Source organism: Ranitomeya imitator, chromosome 9, assembly GCF_032444005.1.
Source record: "Ranitomeya imitator isolate aRanImi1 chromosome 9, aRanImi1.pri, whole genome shotgun sequence".
NCBI classification, from domain to species: domain Eukaryota; kingdom Metazoa; phylum Chordata; class Amphibia; order Anura; family Dendrobatidae; genus Ranitomeya; species Ranitomeya imitator.
Genome location: NC_091290.1, coordinates 55,954,143 through 55,977,294, shown reverse-complemented (window position 1 = coordinate 55,977,294; position 23,152 = coordinate 55,954,143).

The window sequence follows — 23,152 nt, the reverse complement described above, 5'->3', positions numbered from 1 at the left end:
AAAAAAAAGCAAACTCAGAACTAAGTTTTTTTCATTATTGTTTGTATTCCAGCAGATACTTTTTATGATGTGTTATTAACTATCACTGGAATATACTGACGCTCCCATGTGATCTGATGTTCCTTGTTACTGTAGATTATTTCTTTTTTTTGTGCACTCAGGATGCAGAATTATGGGGGTATAAGCCTGTTAAAATAGAGAGTGGGTTCACGTTTGTTGATTAATGTGACTTTCTTATTTTAATTATCATCGAAGGAGTTTCCAGCAGTTAAAGGGAACCTGTCACCCCCAAAATGGAAGTTGAGCTAAGCCCACCGCCATCAGGGGCTTATCTACAGCATTCTGTAATGCTGTAGATAAGCCCCCGATGTAACCTGAAAGATGAGAAAAAGAGGTTAGATTATACTCACCTGGGCGGGCGCTCCGATCGTATGGGGTCACGGTCTGGTCCGGGGCCTCCCATCTTCTTACGATGGCGTCCTCTTCTTGTCTTCACGCTGCGACTCCGGCGCAGGCGTACCTTATTTGCCCTGTAGAGGGCAGAGCAAAGTACTGCAGTGCGCAGGTGCTGGGCCTCTCTGACCTTTCCCGACACCTGTGCACTGCAGTACTTTACTCTGCCCTCTACTGGGCAGACAAAGTACGCCTGCGCCAGAGCCGCAGCGTGAAGACAAGAAGAGGACTTCATCCTATGAAGATGGGAGGCCCAGGACCGGACCGCACCGGGAACGCCTGTTATGATGCGGTGGTCTAGGAGCAACATGGAACGAGCTCAGAAGGAAGTGGTAACTGTACTGACCGCAGTCTCTAAGCTCAACACAACACTAGAAGTAGCCGTGTAATGCTCCTAACTCTCCCTAGGCATCTCGTCACAGCCTAAGAGCTAACTACCCCTAACGACAGAAGCAGGAAAACTATCTTGCCTCAGAGAAAATCCCCAAAGGATAGATTAGCCCCCCACAAATAATGACTGTGAGTGGAGAGGAAAAAGACATACACAGAATGAAACCAGGATGAGCACAGGAGGCCAGTCTAGCTTGATAGATAGGACAGGATGGAATACTGTGCGGTCAGTATAAAACACTACAAAAATCCACGCAGAGTTTACAAAAAAATCTCCACACCTGACTAAAGGTGGGGAGGGTAAATCTGCTTCCCAGAGCTTCCAGCAAGACAGAATTAATTCATACTGATAACACTGGACAAACATAGAAAGCACTGAACGGATAAGTCCACAATCTGTGAACAGAAAAGCGCAAGCAAAAACTTAGCTTTGCTGAACTGGTCAGGATAACAGGGAAATCCAAAGAGATGTGAATCCAACCAGGAACCATTTACAAGTGGCACTGGCTGAAGGAACAGCCAGGCCTAAATAGCCGAGCAGAAGAGACGATAAGTGGAGGCAGCTGATGACAGCTAACTCCAAGGAGCAGCCATACCACTTGAAACCACAAGAGGGAGCCCAAGAGCAGAACTCACAAAAGTGCCACTTACAACCACCGGAGGGAGCCCAAGAGCGGAATTCACAACAAACGCCCCTGGGTGAGTATAATCTAACCTCTTTTTCTCATCTTTCAGGATACATCGGTGGCTTATCTACAGCATTACAGAATGCTGTAGATAAGCCCCTGATGCCGGTGGGCTTAGCTTAACTTCCATTTTGGGGGTGACAGGTTCCCTCTAAATGCCCACTGATCAGACATTGATAGCTGTGAGTGATCTACAACTTTTAGCTCTACATCTGTCCCAACATGAATATTAGTGGGAGACTCAAAAGTTACTGCAGCTGCAAGAAGTTTACTGTTTAAGTGGCTGGAACATTAATGAAAAATCAGTGTGCGAGTTCTTCTATAGATGTAAAGATTAGAGAAGAAATGTTACTGACACATCTACAGTACCTGTCTTGAGATGTAACCAATGCAAGCAAATTAAATGTATTTATTGCTTGCTGCACTGGTAGAACTGATTGATATGCAGTTTTTAATACTTAATACAATCATATTTTCCATATGTGATAACAGTTAGAACCTCGTTCAGAGAAATCAGTGCAGGAATCTTCACTAATGCTCAGTCTGGACCTTCTCATCATGCAGATCGTGCAAGAAGGTTTATTTCTGGGTATGACTTCTCAGTTAGGATCTATGATGTGAAACAGTTACAGCCCATTGTATGTTTCCCTTCTTCATTTGCAGCTGCATGTAAAAAAATTCCAAACATTTAGATCTATTTCCAGTTGATAAAAATGAGCGGTCAGACATCAAGATAGCAAATAGTTTCCATGTAATTGCATGCACACGCACAACAAGTGTACACGGTCACATTATGTAAGAAGGACAGGGCGATTTATCGTACAGTTTATATATTTTAAAGAATTTTCTTTGCTATAATCTCCAATATCCTACAGGGCAGTAAAAAAAATCCTTGACTTTTACCCTGCAGACCCATCAGCAGAATATCGGTATTATCCTGCTTATGATGCACGTGCACAAAACTGTTATGATCCGGTGACCTTGGAGCTGCATGAGAACTTTCACTGGAGAAAGTGGCCACTATACTGACCGCAACCCTGAACTTAACACCTCAACTAGAAGTAGCCGTGGAGTGTACCTAACACACCTAGACACCTCGTCACAGCCGGAGGACTAAATACCCCTAAAGATGGAAATCGGAATACTATCTTGCCTCAGAGAAAATCCCCAAAGGACAGACAGCCCCCCACAAATATTGGCGGTGAGTCGGAGAGAAAAAACATACACAGGCAGAAAAAACAGGATTTAGCACAGGAGGCCACTCTAGCTAGATAGGACAGAATAGGACAGAGTTCTGTGCGGTCAGTATTAAAACCCTTCAAAAAATCCACAGCAGAATATACAAAAAACTTCCTACATCCAACTAAAGATGTAGGAGCGTATATCTGCAACTCCAGTGAAACCAACCAGACTGAGAAAACACAGACACAGTCTAATCTGGACAAAAGAAAAACAAACGAACAGTACTGAAAATAAGCACACTGCATGTGTGCCACAGGAAAAGAAACAGACACTTATCTTTGCTGAACTGGCAGATAAGCAGGAGAGGCCAGGCAGAGATCCAACACTTCCAAAGAAACATTGACAACTGGCAAGGGCTAAAGAATCCTGCACACCTAAATATCCCAGTCAGAATTGTAATTATCCGATACACCTGGCCAGGACTGCGAGTCAGAGACAACTGCATTCCCACCAACAACCACTGGAGGGAACCCAAGAGCAGAATTCACAACACAAAACACAATCCTCCTCTTAAAGACGACCTGCCACCAGGTCAAAAGTGGCCGGTTTTAGCTTTTATTTTATTCCCACTGTTTCTCTGAATATGGCACCAGATATAAGGACCTATTTGATTATTGATCATTGTTATGGTCTTTGCAAGGGGGTATGGCACACAGGTTTCTCCGGGGTAGAGGGTCTTTAGGCTGCTTAACATTATTACCATGTAAACTGGTGTTTACCAAACTGCAGTCTTCACGGCTCCCAACGCATCATGTTTCCAGGATTTCCTTAGTATTGCAGAGGTGATGGAATTATTATTAACCCCTTTACCCCCAATGGTGGTTTGCACGTTATGGACCGGGCCAATTTTTACAATTCTGACCACTGTCCCTTTATGAGGTTATAACTCTGGAACGCTTCAACGGATCCCGGTGATTCTGACATTGTTTTCTCGAGACATATTGTACTTCATGATAGTTGTAAAATTTCTTTGATATTACCTGCATTTATTTGTGAAAAAAACGGAAATTTGGCGAAAATTTTGAAAATTTCACAATTTTCCAACTTTGAATTTTTATGCAATTAAATCACAGAGATATGTCACACAAAATACTTAATAAGTAACATTTCCCACATGTCTACCTTACAACAGCACAATTTTGGAACCAAAATTTTTTTTTGTTAGGGAGTTATAAGGGTTAAAACTTAACCAGCTATTTCTCATTTTTACAACACCATTTTTTTTAGGGACCACATCTCATTTGAAGTCATTTTGAGGGGTCTATATGATAGAAAATACCCAAGTGTGACACCATTCTAAAAACTGCACCCCTCAAGGTGCTCAAAACCACATTCAAGAAGTTTATTAACCCTTCAGGTGTTTCACAGGAATTTTTGGAATGTTTAAATAAAAATGAACATTTAACTTTTTTTCACAAAAAATTTACTTCAGCTCCAATTTGTTTTATTTTACCAAGGGTAACAGGAGAAAATGGACCCCAATCGTTGTTGTACAATTTGTCCTGAGTACGCCGATACCTGACATGTGGGGGTAAACCACTGTTTGGGCGCATGACAGAGCTCGGAAGCGAAGGAGCGCCATTTGACTTTTCAATGCAATATTGACTGGAATTGAGATGGGACGCCATGTTGCGTTTGGAGAGCCACTGATGTGCCTAAACATTGAAACCCCCCACAAGTGACACCATTTTGGAAAGTAGAACCCCTAAGGAACTTATCTAGAGGTGTGGTGAGCACTTTGACCCACCAAGTGCTTCACAGAAGTTTATAATGCAGAACCGTAAAAATAAAAAATCATTTTTTTCACAAAAATTATCTTTTCGCCCCCAATTTTTTATTTTCCCAAGGGTAAGAGAAGAAATTGGCCCCCAAAAGTTGTTGTACAATTTGTCCTGAGTACGCTGATACCCCATATGTGGGAGTAAACCACTGTTTGGGCACATGGGAGAGCTCGGAAGGGAAGGAGCGCCGTTTGACTTTTCAATGCAAGATTGACAGGAATTGAGATGGGACACCATAAATGCGTTTGGAGAGCCACTGATGTGCCTAAACATTGAAACCCCCCACAAGTGACACCATTTTGGAAAGTAGACCCCCTAAGGAACTTATCTAGAGGTGTAGTGAGCACTTTGACCCACCAAGTGCTTCACAGAAGTTTATAATGCGGAACTGTAAAAATAAAAAATCATTTTTTCTCACAAAAATTATCTTTTTGCCCCCAATTTTTTATTTTCCCAAGGGTAAGAGAAGAAATTGGACCCCAAAAGTTGTTGTCCAATTTGTCCTGAGTGCGCTGATACCCCATATGTGGGGGGGGACCACCGTTTGGGCGCATGGCAGAGCTCGGAAGGGAAGTAGCACCATTTGGAATGCAGACTTAGATGCATTGGTCTGCAGGCGTCACATTGCGTTTGCAGAGCCCCTAATGTACCTAAACAGTAGAAACCCCCACAAGTGACACCATTTTGGAAAGTAGACCCCCTAAGGAACTCATCTAGATATGATGTGAGAGCTTTGAACCCCCAAGTGTTTCACTACAGTTGATAATGCAGAGCCGCGCAAATAAAAAAAAAATTTTTTTTCCACAAAAATTACTTTTTAGCCCCCAGTTTTGTATTTTTCCAAGGGAAATAGGAGAAATTGGACACAAAATATTGTTGTCCAATTTGTCCTGAGTACGCTGATACCCGATATGTGGGGGGAACCACCGTTTGAGCGCATGGCAGAGCTCGGAAGGGAAGGAGCATCATTTGGAATGCAGACTTAGATGGATTGGTCTGCAGGCGTCACATTGCGTTTGCAGAGCCCCATATGTACCTAAACAGTAGAAACCCCCCACAAGTGACCCCATATTGGAAACTAGACCCCTCAATGAACTTATCTAGATGTGTTGTGAGAACTTTGAACCCCCAAGTGTTTCACTACAGTTTATATCGCAGAGCCGTGAAAATAAAAAATCCTTTTTTTTCCCACAAAAAAATATTTTTTAGCCCCCAGTTTTGTATTTTCCCAAGGGTAACAGGAGAAATTGCACCCCAAAAGTTGTTGTCCAATTTGTCCTGAGTACGCTGATACCCCATATGTTGGGGTAAACCCCTGTTTGGGCGCATGGGAGGGCTCGGAAGGGAAGGAGCACTGTTTTACTTTTTCAACGCAGAATTGGCTGGAATTGAGATCTGACACCATGTCGCGTTTGGAGATCCCCTGATGTGCCTAAACAGTGGAAACCCGCCAATTATAACTGAAACCCTAATCCAAACACATCCCTAACCCTAATCCCAACGGTAACCCTAACCACACCTCTAACCCAGACACACCCCTAACCCTAATCCCAACCCTATTCCCAACCGTAAATGTAATCCAAACCCTAACCCTAACTTTAGCCCCAACCCTAACCCTAACTTTAGCCCCAACCCTAACTGTAGCCTTAACCCTAGCCATAATGCTAGCCCCAACCCTAACCCTAACCCTAACCCTAGCCCTAACCCTAACCCTAGCCCTAACCCTAACCCTAGCCCTAACCCTAGCCCTAACCCTAGCCCTAAGCCTAACCCTAGCCCTAACCCTAGCCCTAACCCTAACCCTAGCCCTAACCCTAGTCCTAACCCTAGCCCTAATGGGAGAATGGAAATAAATACATTTTTTTAATTTTTCCCTAACTAAGGGGGTGATGAAGGGGGGTTTGATTTACTTTTATAGCGGGTTTTTTAGCGGATTTTTATGATTGGCAGCCATCACACACTAAAAGACGCTTTTTATTGCAAAAAATATTTTTTGCATTACCACATTTTGAGAGCTATAATTTTTCCATATTTTGGTCCACAGGGTCATGTGAGGTCTTGTTTTTTGCGAGATGAGTTGACGTTTTTATTGGTAACATTTTCGGGCACGTGACATTTTTTGATCGCTTTTTATTCCGATTTTTGTGAGGCAGAATGACCAAAAACCAGCTATTCATGAATTTCTTTTGGGGGAGGCGTTTATACCGTTCCGCGTTTGGTAAAATGGATAAAGCGGTTTTATTCTTCGGGTTAGTACGATTACAGCGACACCTCATTTATATCATTTTTTAATGTTTTGGCGCTTTTATATGATAAAAACTATTTTATAGAAAAAATAATTATTTTTGCATCGCTTTATTCTGAGGACTATAACTTTTTTATTTTTTTGCTGATGATGCTGTTTGGCAGCTTGTTATTTGCGGGACAAGATGACGCTTTCAGCGGTACCATGGTTATTTATATCTGTCGTTTTGATTGCGTGTTATTCCACTTTTTGTTCGGCGGTATGATAATAAAGCGTTGTTTTTTTGCCTCGTTTTTTTTCTTACGGTGTTTACTGAAGGGGTTAACTAGTGATATAGTTTTATAGGTGGGGTCGTTACGGACGCGGCGATACTAAATATGTGTACTTTTATTGTTTGTTTTTTTTATTTAGATAAAGAAATGAATTTATGGGAATAATATATATATATTTTTTCATTATTTAGGATTTTTATTTTTTTTACATGTGTGGAAATTTTTTTTTTTTAACTTTTTTACTTTGTCCCAGGGGGGGACATCACAGATCAGTGATCTGACAGTGTGCACAGCACTCTGTCAGATCACTGATCTGACATGCAGCGCTGCAGCCTTTACAGTGCCTGCTCTGAGCAGGCTCTGTGAAGCCACCTCCCTCCCTGCAGGACCCGGATGCCGCGGCCATCTTGGATCCGGGCCTGGAGCAGGGAGGGAGGGAGGCAGACCCTCGCAGCAACGCGATCACATCGCGTTGCTGCAGGGGGCTCAGGGAAGCCCGCAGGGAGCCCCCTCCCTGCGCGATGCTTCCCTGTACCGCCGGCACACCGCGATCATGTTTGATCGCGGTGTGCCGGGGGTTAATGTGCCGGGGGCAGTCCGTGACCGCTTCGGGCACATAGTGCCGGATGTCAGCTGCGATAGGCAGCTGACAACCGGCCGCGATTGGCCGCGCTCCCCCCGTGAGGACGGCCGATCGCTCTGGACGTACTATTCCATCCTTGGGAAGTAGGGCCCACCCCACATGGACGGAATAGTACGTCCATTGGCAGAAAGGGGTTAAGCTATCAGAAACTGCCACTGGTTCCCTCACCTGTGCAATACTAAGGAAATCCTGAAAACGTGATTTGTTGGGGGGCTGTGAGGATGGGGTTTGTGAAGCACTGCTAAAACATTGACCCTCTTGGAAAAAAAAATAAATAAATAAAAATTGCATTAAATTAAAAGGCCCATATTTCTGGAATCGTATGCCAGATGTGCAAAAAAGATGGAATAATGAACATGCAAAAACTGGCCACTTTTAACTTGACGACAAGTCTTCTTTAACCACTTGGATGAGACCTCAAAAAAACAGTGGAATTACAAAGATTCCCCTAAGTTAAAGGGGTCTGTTTGATGTTCACCTTTGCAGCCAAAATAGCATACACCGACCCTATACCTCCAAAAGAGGTATGTGTCTGTGTCAGCAGTGGGGTCCTCCTGGGTCTCCTGCCATTTTGTGTTATTTCATTAACATTGCAACTGATAGTTTGTGCTGACACTGATGCACCCTGAGCCTGCAGGACAGCAGAATTTCTTTGGAACTTGATTGGAGTAGCTTATCCACCATCCAGACTATCCGGTGTTGCAACCTTTCATCAATTTTTCTGAGATTGTTGATATTGTTCAACAATTTTGGTTCTCAAGTCCTCAGACAGTTCTCTTCTCCTCTTTCTGTTCTCCATGCTTAGTGTAGCACACACAGACACGTAATGCAAGACTGAGACAACTTCTCTTTTTATCTGGTTGCGATTTTCATATTGCCCACACCTGTTACTTACCACTAGTGAGTTTGAATGAGCATCCAATGCTTAAAATAAAGTTATTTACCCACAATTTTGGAAAGGTGCCAACAATTTTTGTCCAGCTCATTTTTGGGGTTTGATGTTAAATTCTGTGCAATTTGGCTTATTTATTTTTACTGTTATCCTAATACACACAAAGGAAATAAGCACGTGTGTAATAAAACATGTGTAATTTCAATAATTTCCTGGTAGAAATACTTCATTTTAGGAACATTTTCAAGGGTGCTGACACTTTTGTCCATGACTGTATACATATACAGCTCTGGCAAAAATTAAGAGACCACTGCAAAATTTTCAGCTTGTCTGATTTTTCTCTTTATAAGTATATTATTGAGTAAAATGTAAATTGTTCTTTTATTCTATAAACTACTGACAACATGTCACTGAAGATCCAAACAATAAATTTTGTTATTTTCTAAAAATAAGAAATGGTCAAACTAACAAAAAAATGCATTGCTTGCAGACCTCAAATAATGCCAAAAATTCATTGCTTCATGCTGCAGCAAGGCTGGAATTGGGAAGGTTAATCTTTGTGAAGGACGTATGAATCAAGCCGCATACAAGGTTATCCTGGAAAAACAGTAGATTCCTTCTGCTCAGGCAATGTTCCCCAACTCTGAGGACTGGTTTTCCAGCAGGACAATGCGCCATGCCACAATCAAGGTCATGTCAATCAAGGTGTGGATGCAGGACCACCACATCAAATACCTGTCATGGGCAGCCCAATCTTCAGACCTGAACCCCATTGAAAACCCCTGGAATGTGATCAAGAGGAAGATCTATAGTCACAAGCCATCAAACAAAGAAGAACTGTTTACATTTTTGTACCAGGAGTGGCATAAGGTCACCCAAAAGCAGTGTGGAAGACTGGTGGAAAGCTGCCAAGACGCATGAAATCTGTGATTAAAAATCATGGTTATTCCACAAAATATTGATTTCTGAACTCTTTCTGAGTTAAAACATTAGTATTGTTGTTTCTAAATGATTATGAACTTGTTTTCTTTGCATTATTTGAGGTCTGCTAGCAATGTATTTTTTTGTTATTTTGACCATTTCTCATTTTCAGAAAATAAATACAAAATTTATTGCTTGGAACATTGGAGACATGTTGTCAGTAGTTTATAGAATAAAAGAACGATTTACATGTTACTCAAAAATATACCTATAAAGAGAAAAATCAGACAAACTGAACATTTGGCGGTGGTCTCTTAATTTTTGCCAGAGCTGCATGTATATATATATATATATATATATATATATATATATATATATATATACCGTATATACTCGAGTATGAGCCGACCCCCCTAATTTTGCCACAAAAAACTGGGAAAACTTATTGACTCGAGTATAAGCCTAGGGTGGAAAATGCAGCAGCTACTCGTAAATTTCAAAAATAAGAATAGATGCTCCATACCGTTCATTATTGTCCCATAGATGCTCCATATACAACTGTGCTATATAGAATGCTCTGCACCGTTCATTATGACCCCATAGATGCTCCATATAAAGCTGTTCCACATATAATGCTCTGCACCGTTCATTATGGCCCCATAGATGCTCCATATAAAGCTGTGCTCCATATACGGTATATTGCTCTGCACCATTGATTATGGCCCCATAGATGCTCCTTATAAAGCTGTGCCATATATATATATTGCTCTGCACCGTTCATTATTTCCCCATAGATGCTCCTTATAAAGCTGTGCCATATATAATGCTCTGCACCGTTCTTTATGGCCCCATAGATGTGCCATATAAAGCTGTGCCATATATAATGCTCTGCACCGTACTTTTTGGCCCCATAGATGCTCCTTATATAATGCTGTGCCATATATAATGCTCTGCACCGTTCTTTATGGCCCCATAGATGTGCCATATAAAGCTGTGCCATATATAATGCTTTGCACTGTACTTTTTGGCCCCATAGATGCTCCTTATAAAGCTGTTCCATATATAATGCTCTGCACCGTTGATTATGGCCCCATAGATGCTCCTTATATAATGCTGTGCCATATAGAATGCTGCTGGTGCTGCCATAAAAAAAAATAAATCACATACTCACCTCTCTTGCTCAGGACGCCAGCGCTTTCAATATTTACCTGCTCCTCGTGCGGCTCCGTCTCCAGCACTGACGCTCAGCAGAGGGCGCGCACTGACTACGTCACAGCGCCCTCTAACCTGAGCATCACTGCTAGAGGACGCTGCAGACGGAGCCGCACCGGAGCGAGGAGCAGGTAAATATAGCGCAGCGCTGCGCTCCCCGTATACTTACCTGCTGCGGCGCGGTCCCTGCAGTCCCTGGCTTCCCCGGCGCTGCAGCTTCTTCCTGTAATTGAGCGGTCACAGTTACCGATCATTTACAGCAATAAATATGTGTCTCCACCCCTATGGGAGGTGGAGCCGCCTATTCATTTCTGTAATGAGCGGTGCCATGTGACCGCTCAGTACAGGAAGAATCTGCAGCGCTGGGGAAGCCAGGGACTGCAGGGACCGCGCCGCAGCAGGTAAGTATGATTACACAGCCCCCGCTCCCCCTCCCCTGCTGACACCCGGGTATATGACTCGAGTATAAGCCGAGAGGGGGACTTTCAGCCCAAAAAAGTGGGCTGAAAATCTCGGCTTACACTCGAGTATATACGGTATATATATATATATATATATATATATATATATACAGTATATATATATGTACAAATATATTATCTACTATATAATTGTCTATGGGTCACTTCCGTCTTTCTGTCTGTCCTTCTGTCTGTCCTTCTTTCTGTCACGGATATTCATTGGTCGGGGCCTCTGTCTGTCATGGAATCCAAGTCGCTGATTGGTCTCGCCAGCTGCCTGTCATGGCTGCCGCGACCAATCAGCGACGGCTACAGTCCGATTAGTCCCTCCCTACTCCCCTGCAGTCAGTGCCCGGCGCCCGCTCCATACTCCCCGCAGTCACCGCTCACACAGGGTTAATGCCAGTGGTAACGGACTGCGTTATGCCACGGGTAACTCACTCCGTTACCGCCGCTATTAACCCTGTGTGACCAAGTTTTTACTATTGATGCTGCCTATGCAGCATCAATAGTAAAAGGATCTAATGTTAAAAATAATAAAAAAATAAAAAATCATTATATACTCACCTTCCGCCGCCTTTCCCGCTCCTCGCGACGCTCCAGTAACCGCTCCATCCAAGCGGCAGGTTCTGGTGGCAAGGATGGTATGCGACAAGGACCTGCCATGATGTCACGGTCATATGACCGCGACCTCATCACAGGTCCTGCGCGCCTGCGTGAGAAGGACCTGCCTTGACGTCATGGTCATGTGACCGCGACGTCATCACGGGTCCTGCGCTGCCAATCTTGGGACCGGAAGCTGCCGAGTGCACTGCACACCCAGGCGACATGACTACAAGGGCTCCTTCGGAAGCAGGGCTGTGGAGTCGGATTCGGAGTCGTGGAGTCGGAGTTAGTTTTGGTTGGAGTCGGAGTCAGTAGAAATGTACCGACTCGACTCCAGCTTTAAAAAAAATGTATTAATATTTCATAATTTAACTTTCATATGAATTTTATAAATGTTATTCAAATATATATGTTCTATCAAACTATGAACAACAGTCATAAGCAGTTCTGCTGGAGATAGAAACATTTCTTATTTCTTGTGTGTCACTGTTCTCCACTGCCCTTATCTAATTTTATACTTGGTTAACCTCATGCTGCCCCAACCCCCCTACTTACAATGTATGAAACTGAAAGTGAAAATGTGTTGCAAATTCTTAGTAGTAAAGCTCCTCTAGACTAGATGTTTGGTGTGCGTCTTCCAAGCATCTCACAGCTGCTACTCATAAGAGGAAGACTGTAAGAAGTATTATCCTTTCAACAAACTTTGCATCAGTTAACTGTGAGTACATGAGGAATAAGAGTATTACTGACCACTGTATCAGTTGTACGAACGGGCAATAATTTTGCACAATTGTTTCTAGGAAAAACAATTGTCATTTGGATTCTGAATGCAGAATTAAAAACCTGAGAATGTCAAAGGCTGCCGGCACACTAGCAGTGTTTGGTCAGTATTTTACATCACTATTTGTAAGCCAAAACCAGGAGTGGAACAATTAGAGGAAAAGTATAATAGAAACATATGCACAACTTCTGCATTTATCACCCACTCCTGGTTTTGGCTTACAACTACTGATGTAAAATACTGACCAAATACTGCTAGTGTGACGGCAGCCAAAGAAGCGTCACATTAAATCAGCTGTATTTGAACATTTCACCATCACTCAAGATAGAAAACATTATGTCTGTCAGTGTATGACAAATGATCCAGACGAAAACAAATGCTGTGAAGCCAAGATCAGTGCATATTCAGGCAAAGATAAAAATGCTCCTACCAGAGCTTCTAATCTAAAGAGACATTTACAGCGCTTTCATCCAGAAGTACTGAAAGCAGTGGATGAGAAAGACTGCATCCAAACCAATGAACCAGTGCCCAGCTCTTCCAGCCAAACTAAGGAGCAGAGAACTTTGCAGCCATCAGTTGCAAGATATTTTGTCAGTGACAAAGTTACTGTGACAATGACAGTAGATACATTAAAAAAAAACAGATCATAGAGCTTGTTGTAAAGGATAGTGTGCCTATTTCATTATTTTCACGACCAGCTTTTACGTGTCTGAATGGGGAAATGGCCCGCAAGCTTGGTGTTTCTCTGGAGAGAGAGAGAGTATTAGAAAATTAGTAATCGAAGAAGGTTTTAAACAAAAGGAAGAACTTAAAAAAACTCTCAAAGGACGCTTTTTGTTCCTTAAAATGGATGCCTGCACACGTCACAGAGTGAACTATTTTGACATCAATGTCCGATTTGTTTGTGACAAAAATGAAATAGTTACCAAGACATTGGCAGTAAAAGACACCAAAGCTCATCACACCAGTGAGTTTCTCCAGGTCTTGGTGGAAAAGGTTCTGCAAGACTATGAACTTAAAAAAGAGCAAGTTCTTTCTGTCGTAACTGACAATGCTTCAAATATGATAAGCACTATTAAGCTAATGAATGAGAGTAATGATGGTGACCAGCAGCTAGAAGAACATTCTGGGTCCACAGACACAGAAATGTTTGAAATAGAGGAACACAGTATTGTAACTGAGGAGCAAACTGAAGTTGTTTCAGATGAACAGCAACATGATAGTTTAGATGATCTTGTTGAAACTGTGTCAATACGTTCTTTCATTCATCGCATGCGCCGTGTTGTGCATACGCTACAACTGGCTATAAGAGACAGTCTGCAAGAAGGACATGCTGCTGCACTGATTGGCAAGGTGAGAAAATCGGCTACTGTTGCCAGAACCCCTAAAGTTGACTCAATTTTGAAGAGACGGGCTGGAAAAGGGGCAATTATTGATCAAGCCACATGATGGGGCAGTACTTACTTAATGATTCAGCGCTTGGTTGAACTGAAAACCTTTCTTGTAGACATGGCTAACCCTCAACTGACGCTAAATGAAAGTCAGTGGAATCAGATGACTGAGCTGGAAAAATTGCTAGACCACCCATTTATGGTGACTAAAAAATTACAAGCAGAGGACTTAACTCCAGGTATTTTCTTAAAGGAGTGGAAGAACCTGATGTTTCGCCTGTCCCAAAGAGGAGGGTTAATTGCAAGTGGCATTGCTACATCAATGAAACGGAGAGAGGAGCTACTATTACAAAATAACATTCTTTTGGCAGCTGTTTATGTAGACCCAATGCATCGGATTCTTCTAGATGATCAACAGCTAACTAAAGGAAAGGAAGCTCTGTTTGAAATAGCAGTAAGGATGATAGGGTCGCAGAACAGTCAGGAGGAACAAGAAGAATTTGGTCGTCCTGCCACATCTTCGCCCTCATCAACTGATGAAGAATTTAATTTAGAAAAATATTTGGATCACAAGAACCGTGCAAAGCGTTCCCGCATAGAAGAGTCATCCCCATCAAAGAACACAGCCAGGACATTTCAGCAGAATTTCTCATGTGCACTAAAAGAAATTGAGAAATTTGACCGTTCATCAAAAATAACAGTGCAACAAGCGATTCCTCTGTATCCTGACATTGTCAGAGATGTTGCCCGAGTGGTTACTGCTTTGCCACCAACCCAAGTTAGTGTAGAGAGGTTGTTCTCTGCTCTCAAAATAATTAGATCAGATTTGAGGGCATCCATGAAGGAGGATCTGACAGAGGCAATACTTTTTCTGAGGACAAATTTATAGATTTCTTCTTATTAACTGCATAACAGTGTTTATAAAAGTTATTTGCTATATTTTAATTGTATTCTTATAAATATAGTTTTTGCTCTAAGTGGTCTGATTACTTATATGATGGTGAGAAACTGAATAAGCACGATGTTAATATTTGACTACAGTAAATTTATTGTTACGAATTGGCCATTTATGATGGAGTCGGAGTCGAGGCGGAGTCGGAGCCGGATTCAGAGTCGGAACCTGATAAAATTCAGGAGTCGGAGTAGGAGTCGCAACTGTGGCTTACCAACTCCACAGCCCTGCTCGGTAGGTGAGTATATGTTTATTTTTTAACCTGTGACATACGTGGCTGGGCAATATACTACGTGACTGGGCAGTATACTACGCGGCTGGGCAATATACTATATACTAATATACTATGTATATGACGAAGCGGTTGCGAAACGTGCGTTGGAGTGGTGTGTGCGGGGGCTGGGGCACGCATATCTGGTTGGTAACGGCTGATTTCATTTTCTATATAACTTTTGCACGTCCTTGTTGTTTCTTTATAGGTGCGTCCACACACCTGCCCATTGCATAACTGTGCTATGACACACTCCTGTTTTTGACTCTGGGGAGTTTTCATATAATCAGTCATAGTGTTTATATTTTCTTATTTTCTCCTCCTTTTTTTCCCCTTCTCTGCACAGGTTATATATAGGCTTTAATATTTAACCTTATTGCCACAATATATGATATCACATTATCATATTTAATTTTTATCAGTGTATGCACTAATAATTAAATATATATATATATATATATAATTTTTTCTATTTCAATTATATATGATTACACATTTAAACACTTATATTATTTAAATTTTTGACACCTTTTCATGTTTCAGTATTATTTTTTTATTTTTTTATAGGTTTTTGTTTTCATTTTTTTGCACACTTTATTTCACACACATATATATATATAATTTTATCACCTTATATACATATAATTCCTTCACCTTCATATATACTAACATTTATATTTTTTGTTTCTCATTTTTTACTTTTTTTATTTTTTCTTTTTTATTTTATTATTTTTCCCTCTTATTATTTTTTCCTCTATTTCTCTTTATTTGTTATATCATATAACTGATTATATAAATTATATAAGATCTATTAACAATGATCAGGTGTGTGGACTAATTCAGGTATTGCTCTTATATTTATTTATTATAAATTCATTGTACTTTATTATGTGAGTATATACTGATCTGTTTTTCAGCCATATTATTATATTTTTTATCAAGTATCAATATTTCTTGTATGATTTTATATATTTAATTTATGTTGTATTTTTATTAAAATATATTTTTTGCCAATCATTTCTTGCGTGCCCTGGCCCCCTCACATACTTGTTGTATGTTTTAGTAGACAATTTTTAGTAATATTTTATATACTGTCTTGTACAAAAATAATAAAAAAGTGTTAATTGTTGTGTTCATGTCACTTTTTAACAAATAAAAGTATTTGATTAAAATCTATGATTGGTTTGTCACTAAATATTTTTTTAGGTTATATAATATACTATGTGGCTCTGTGCTGTATACTACGTCACTGGGCAATATACTACGTGGCTGGGCAATATACTACGTCACTGGGCAATATACTACATGGCTGGGCAATATACTACGTGACTGGGCAATATACTATGTGGCTGGGCAATATACTATGTGACTGGGCAATATACTACGTGACTGGGCAATATACTACGTGGCTGGGCAATATACTACGTGACTGGGCAATATACTACGTGACTGGGCAATATACTATGTGGCTGGGCAATATACTATGTGACTGGGCAATATACTACGTGACTGGGCAATATACTACGTGACTGGGCAATATACTATGTGGCTGGGCAATATACTATGTGACTGGGCAATATACTACGTGACTGGGCAATATACTATGTGGCTGGGCAATATACTACGTGACTGGGCAATATACTATGTGGCTGGGCAATGTACTATGTGACTGGGCAATATACTACGTGACTGGGCAATATACTACGTGGCTGGGCAATATACTACGTGACTGGGCAATATACTACGTGACTGGGCAATATACTATGTGACTGGGCAATATACTACGTGACTGGGCAATATACTATGTGACTGGGCAATATACTACGTGACTGGGCAATATACTACGTGGCTGGGCAATATACTACGTGACTGGGCAATATACTACGTGACTGGGCAATATAGTACGTGACTGGGCAATATAGTACGTGACTGGGCAATATAGTACGTGACTGGGCAATATACTACGTGGTTGGGCAATATACTACGTGACTGGGCAATATACTACGTGACTGGGCAATATACTATGTGGCTGGGCAATATACTACGTGACTGGGCAATATACTACGTCACTGGGCAATATACTACATGACTGGGCAATATACTACGTGACTGGGCAATATACTACGTGACTGGGCAATATACTATGTGGCTGGGCAATATACTATGTGACTAGGCAATATACTACGTGACTGGGCAATATACTACGTGACTGGGCAATATACTATGTGGCTGGGCAATATACTATGTGACTGGGCAATATACTACGTGACTGGGCAATATACTATGTGGCTGGGCAATATACTATGTGACTGGGCAATATACTATGTGGCTGGGCAATATACTATGTGACTGGGCAATATACTACGTGACTGGGCAATATACTATGTGGCTGGGCAATATACTACGTGACTGGGCAATATACTACGTGGCTGGGCAATATACTACGTGACTGGGCAATATACTACGTGACTGGGCAATATACTATGTGACTGGGCAATATACTACGTGACTGGGCAATATACTACGTGACTGGGCAATATAGTACGTGACTGGGCAATATACTATGTGGTTGGGCAATATACTACGTGGACATGCATATTCTAGAATTCCCGATGCGTTAGAATCGGGCCACCATCTAGTATTATATAATTGTACATCTTTCTGAACAGAACTTGGAGCTCTTGCCACCCCGATGCAAAATCTATATCATGCTGTAGTTCTGCAGTGTGGCCACAACCTCTATAATTACACCCCACCATTCATTTATTTTGTGGTACAGGCTGGTAATCGCCCCATTCATTGGATCGTGCACAAGTATGAAAATGCTTTTCCTTTTGGACAGTACATAGGATTAGGCATGCATTTGTAAACTGTGCATTTTTACAGACTACCGAGTACAAAAGTCAGTGCCTGATGGTTACCTGTAGGTCGATAACATAGGGTCTGTTTTGCGATAAGCTTGTTTTTCTGCACCCTGTCTTTCACATAGGCTGATTAAGAGGGCGCCCCTCGCCTGATCCTCTCCTCATGTACAAGACCCAAGCTTATCACGGGGGACCTGTGAGTTCATTTGATAAACGTGCCGATGTGTGAGCGGCAAACATCCCTCCAGATTAGATAAAGAACATTATCTGGCCTTTACTACCATTATATGCCTAGTGAGAGCAGATAACTGACCTCCATGGTTGCATTTACACTGGGCGATTATGGGGAACGAGAGTTCCTAGGAACAATGTTTCCCGATACTTGTACGGTGTACACAGGCTGCCAATCACCCGACAAACTAGAAGGACATTTGTTCGTCAGGTGAAGTGATTTTTAAGTTTGAACAACCATCGTTCTCGGCAGCACATCGTCTTGTGTAGACAGAACATGTGCTGCTGAGAACAATGATACTCTATGTGCACAGAGTAATTGTATTCTCAATTGTTCTTTACCTGTGGAAAGTGACTGATAAATGACTGCCGATTCTCTATGTAGCCGATCAGTGGTCTTTTACAGCCAGGGTCGGCCAGTTTCACACATCCATATTTCACACTCTGGACTCATCATGATGCAGAATTCTTGACCGGAGCTCAGGAGCCTCATATTTGTCTGTGAAGTTGATGAGTTCGGATCAGGAGACCCATAAAAGAATGACTCGCTGCAAAGATCTCCTCGATAACAGTGTGGTCCCATAATGGGAGCCATTTTTGTAACAAGTCAGTAAGGGAAATTTCTTGTCTCCTAAATATTCAAGAGGGCAGAAAATTCACCAATGTTCTGCTGACTCCATAACTGCAAAGTCCAAACCTCCTCTGTCATTAACACAAAACTTGTGCGTCCGGAGCTGCACGACATTGGTTTTCCATGGCTGAGCGGCTGCATGCAAGCCTTACATTACTAAGCACAATGATAAGAGTTGGATGCAGAGTGGTGTAAATTATGTCACCACTGGATTGTGGATCAATAACAAGTTCTTTGGTGTGACAGCTTCTCTATCTGATGTCTGACGGATGCCTTTGGGTTTGGCAAATGCTAAGAGAACGTTTCCTGCCTGACTGCATCATGCCGGCTGTAAAGTTTGATGGAAGAGGAACAATAACGTGGTAGTATTTCAGAAGTCAGCCTAGGTCCGCTAGTTCCAGTGAAGGAAAATCTTGATGCTTTAGCATACAAGACATTTTGGATAATTGTAGCTTCCAGTTTTTTGGGAACAGTTTGGGGAAGGTCCGTTTCCGTTCTCCATGACCATGAATAGTGCAAAGTCCATAAAAACATGGCTGGGGGAATTTGGTGTGGACAAACATGACTGGTCACACAGAGCCCTGACTACAACCCCATCCAACACCTTTAAGATGACATATAATGGAGATTATGAGCCTGGCCCTCATGTCTAATATCAGGGTCGTCCTCACAAATGCTCTTCTGGGTGAATGGGCAAAAGACTCTTCCAAAATCCTGTAGAAGTTCCTCCCAGAAGAACGAGAGCCATTACAGCTACAAGGTGGGGACCAACTCCATATTAATGCCTATGGATTAGAATGGGAGGTCAGAAAAGCTCCAATAAGTGTAATGGGGAAGAGGAACACAATTTTGGTCTATAGGGAGTATTCCCACTTTCTACATAGATTATTGTATTTTTTAAAATCTGCAAATCAAATGAAGCAGTTAATTATCTCTCGTGAGGTTGATTAATGAGTATCAGTCATACAAACTATGCCAAAGCTGTGTGGAGTGGGGCAGCTAAGCACTTAAAGGGGTGGTCCAGGACTATTATTTTTTTTTTCACTATGGGCCTAAAAACTAAGAGGCAAGTAGTTGTAGTTACTGTCATACTGCTGCAATGCAGGTAGGTGTAGGCTCCACTAGATGGTTGTAGAGTGGAAGCAGGACTGCACCTAAACAGAGCTGATCTGCAGTGCAGTAGTGCGACTACCACGAGAGTCAGCAGACTAGTAAAACAAGCCGGGTCAGATCCTAGACTGTAGCGCAGTACCAAAGGAATAAGCAAACTCACGGTCAGAGACAAGCCAGGGGATTAGTAACGGTCAGGAGCGGATAAGTCAGGAGACATAAGACAGAAGCAAGTCAGGATACACGCCAAGTCAAAACCAGGGAGTCACCAAACTAAAGGGAAACATTGGATCAAGACAGGAATAGGGGAAAACAGACACGGATTCAGACAGCAAATACAGCAGGACAAATTGGAGCAATAAGAGTCAGCTACAGCAGCACTAGGAAAAAACTATAACTGACATCGCCTGCAGGAAGCAGCAGCGATAAATAGCCAACCTGAGCCTAGACTGAGGCTGGGAAAGATTAACTCTTGACATGACCAGACCGGGAAAAAGGGAAAAAAGGACTCAAACCCAGTCTGGATCATGGCACTAACTATATGCCTGTTGTACCCAGCGCTGGCTCAGAGCGATCACCGAAAACTCCTGCCAATGATTCAACTGCTTCACCTCAGAGCAGCTTTCTTCCAGGCTGCTTTGTTGATGGGGTGTGACTGCCGATGTCATGCAGATTGACTGCAGCCTTCCCGCAGTTAAGCACTGTGAAGCCGACTGTCAATCAGCATGACAGTCACTCCTCGTCAACAGAGCAGAGTGGAAAAGAAACCACTGCAATGTCGATGTGATTACTGGCAGGAGTGGTCTGTGACCGCCCTGTGCTGGCAGAGATTGGCGACAGGCACAACAGGCAGGTAGGTAGCAACTACCTGGCTGTTAGTTTTTAGACCCATAGTAAAAAAAATAAAAAGTCCTGGGTAAACCCATCAAGGAAACATTCACAATTCTGGCATTTCTAGTAACCATAGAAATGTGGGTCAGACTTCTTCGGCCATACCCATGAAGAGAAATGGTTTCTGTCCTACAGAGTTAGGAATATAGAGGGGCATGCACAGCTTGCCTATTTTTTGGAGATCAAATGGAGAAAGCTGCACATACATGGCCACCTTTCCATGCCCAGTAGTGAGGGATGGGGTCCCAAACCAAAGAAAAGTGTGGGTCTGAGAGGTGGATTGACGACTATCAGACATTGGGGCCCTGATTTAGCCTCTGCAATTTTTTTTAAGACTCTTTTCCTTTTTGGTCTTGTGGAATTTGTTGACTTTTTTTTGTGCCAATTTCCTAAAAATGGTGCACTTGGTTCTTGAATTTTGCACAAAATAAAAAAAAGCTCATACCATGTTCTGACTTTGGCACAAAAAAAAACTGCATGTTCTTCTTAACCCTGCTGCTGTGTACGGGTCATAGTGACCCGTAGAGAATTTGTGAGGCCCTGTAGATATTTTTCTATAAGTTTCTAAAACTTGACGTTACTTGACTTTTCCTCATTTTGGGGGACCTATCTATGAGTATGTTTTTTTTTTTGTTTACTTTTTGCTACACGCTGATTTGTACTTGTCGTGTTCAGGTCATAGTGACCCGCTATCATTTTTTACAGGTGTGAGGCCATATTTCCAGTGAAATAAAGGAGTTATAACCTCAGTTGGGTCTAGTTATTGCATCTACTATTGTATATCAATTTATTTATTTCCTAAATTATTTCAATGGGGTCGTACACGCGCTCTGCCGGGTGTATGCATTGAGGTCTGCGCACCATAAAAATGGCTTTATATTGATTATTTTTGGTGCACAGTCTATACTAAAATGTAGAGCGCATCCAGAGAGATCACTAGGTGTGCACTACACGTGTATATTCTGCGCAGAATGGACTTCGCAGAATGCGCTGTGTAAGGCCGGCGTCACACTAGGCGTACAAAAATACGGTCCGTTATTTACGGCCATAATACGCAGAAATGTTCCTCCCCAAATAGTGATCCGTATGTCATCCGTAGGCAGGGTGTGGCTGCGTATTTTGCGCATGTCATCCTCCGCATGTAATCCGTATGGCATCTGTACTGCGAGATTTTCTCGCCGGCTTGCAAAACGGACATATATTTGAGCCCATGGATCCACTGTTCGTTAAAACATATATACAGTCTATATATAATATATAAATATATATATAAATATATATATATATATCAGTGAGACACACACACATATATATATATATATATATATATTTAATAGCGCTAGATAGGAGAAAAGCCGGTAATTCAATTGCCGGCTTTTGCTATCTCCTTTCCAAACCCGACATGATATGAGACATGGTTTACATACAGTAAACCTTTTCATATCCCTTTTTTTCTTGCATATTCCTCACTACTAATGTTAGTAGTGTGTATGTGCAAAATTTGGGCGCTCTAGCTGGTAAAATAAAGGGTTAAATCGCGGAAAAAAACTGGCGTGGGCTCCCACGCAATTTTCTCCGCCAGAGTGGGAAAGCCAGTGACTTAGGGCAGATATTACTAATCCAATAGTACGAAATGGTTAATAAAACACATACACATTATTAAAAAGTATTTTAATGAAATAAAGACACATGGTGTTTTAATATTTTATTATACTCTTAATCCACCTGAAGACCCTTGTCACCTGAAACAAAGTTAAAAAAACAAACAATTATATTCCATACCTTCCGTCGTTACAGTCTTGTCCCACGCTGTAAATCCATCTGAAGGGGTTAAATCATTTTACACCCAGGAGCTCTGCTAATGCAGCTGTGCTCCTGACTGTAAAACTTGGTGAATGAATGGAATGCAGGGGAATGTACTGTAGTTACCTCGAGTCGCGGTGATGCGCCCTCTGCTGGATGAACTCATATGAACTCGAGCGTGGGAAAATATTCGGAAAAGTTCCCAGGCTCGAGTTCATATGAGTTCATCCAGCAGAGGGCGCATCACCGCGACTCGAGGTAACTACAGTACATTCCCCTGCATTCCATTCATTCACCAAGTTTTACAGTCAGGAGCACAGCTGCATTAGCAGAGCTCCTGGGTGTAAAATGATTTAACCCCTTCAGATGGATTTACAGCGTGGGACAAGACTGTAACGACGGAAGGTATGGAATATTGTTGTT